Genomic DNA, 1,685 nt, shown 5'->3' with positions numbered 1-1,685 from the left:
GTACTCTGTAGTACCCCCCCCGCACCTCCTATCAATTTGTACATGACTATTAATTTTAAGTTATTTTGTATTATTTTATGGTTATGTTAGGGTAAGACAATTTCTGGGCCGAGCGCTTCGGCTAGGACAGGCTAGGGGGCCGAACACTGCGGCCAAGACAGACCTTCAATTTCAACAATCTCAACAAAATTTATATATATTTGGGGTTGGGTTAAACCTTTTTCTGGGCCGAGCACCGCGGCTAGGACAGGCTAGGGGGCGGGTGCTGCGGCCACATGGTCAAATATATCCATTTCTTGCATGCAAGATCCATGTACAAAATTGATAGGAGGGGGGGGCCTGGGGGGTCCAAAAATCGTATAATTGGACAGACCCAAAGTTCCATTAATGAATAATGTGAAAAGTGCAGCAATTATTTTCTTATTTGTATAAAACAGGTGGAGAGCGTAATTCAGAGAACCGAATGTTTTTAAGTTAATGACTAACAAAATAATGCGTAAAACAGGATGAATGCCGCAAATGAATAATGAAAACAAAACACAATTGAATTTAAAAGACCTTCTTAAATGTCGTATTAGTTAAAATAGATTTGTACTTTGGAAATATAAAATTTTTAATTTTGAATTTTGGACATTTGACCAATACGGAATAATTGTTCGATGTCTATTCAACATATAAATATATTATTCATCATTAAAATTCATCTCTCCAGATCCCTGTCTTCATTATTCCCTATATATATCGGAAATAAACAATTCGTGCTTTCTTCCCAAATTCTCGAGATCCAGAAGAAAGCTAGGGATGTGTGAAGCAATGGAGAAAAAATCACACTTTTTGACACATCTTAGGTTTAATTTTTGTGAATTAATTATAAAATTATAGTGTGAATCCCACACCTTTTAAATTATAAACATTTTTCTGCGGCAGATCAGTTTTAGCTCCGAGATGATCGATAGTTAGGAATCCCGCAAACTGTGATCAGCTGTTTGTTTTCAGTTTTAGTCACATTCAGACATTTTTATAGAGTGCAGTGCTTCAGCTCATAGGATGGTCAGTGATTTTCCCTTTAACATACATATAGTGCACATCAAAATTACAATTTGCTTAAAAATTAATGTATTTTTTGAACAAGTAAACTTTTATTAATTTTCAGGCATCGTATAAAAAATCCTTATTTATGTATAAAGTTATATAGTTCCTTTTTATAGTTATCAAAACTAATTTGACCAGAGAAATACAGGATACCCTAGGAGTACAGGAGTACATGGAATACCCGGTAATTGGGCTCGTCCTAGTATACGATTTTTGGACTCCCCCCCTCCTATTAAATTTGTACATTACCACTTAGTTAGGATTTAATAGGCTAAGACAATTTTTGGACCAAGCGCTGCGGCTAGGACAGGGTAGGGGCCGAGCGCTGCGGCTAGGACTGGCTACGGAACTGAGCGCCGCGGCTAGGACAGACTAGGGGGCCGGGAGCTGCGGCCACATGATCAATTATATCCATGCATACAAAAGGGGATGGTGGAGTTGGCACATTTGATGTAGGGGGGGGGGCCCTGCCTTCATTTTTGGTTCAAATCTTCCAATTTTTTGGGTGCACGCCTAATTAGTGATCGAAATTCATAAAATAAAATCAAATTGAATTTTAATGACCTCTAATGACCTCTAATGACCTCTAATAA

The 1,685-nt window shown here is 37.8% G+C and overlaps 1 protein-coding gene across 2 annotated transcripts in view; it reads left to right on the top strand.

Annotated features, from left to right (window-relative positions):
* Positions 1–1,257: 1,257 nt before the first annotated feature.
* Positions 1,258–1,685, top strand: part of LOC111716746 (NAD-dependent malic enzyme 59 kDa isoform, mitochondrial) — a 42,716-nt gene continuing 42,288 nt past the window's right edge. For both annotated transcript variants that reach the window (XM_023492234.1, XM_023492225.1), the window contains exon 1: positions 1,258–1,276. The gene's annotated coding sequence lies outside the window, so the exon portion shown is untranslated. The remainder of the gene's footprint in view (positions 1,277–1,685) is intronic.

This window comes from Eurytemora carolleeae, unplaced genomic scaffold, assembly GCF_000591075.1.
Source record: "Eurytemora carolleeae unplaced genomic scaffold, Eaff_2.0 scaffold1, whole genome shotgun sequence".
NCBI lineage: Eukaryota > Metazoa > Arthropoda > Copepoda > Calanoida > Temoridae > Eurytemora > Eurytemora carolleeae.
The sequence above is the reverse complement of the archived record's forward strand: the minus strand, read 5'-3'. Positions and strand labels throughout refer to the sequence as shown.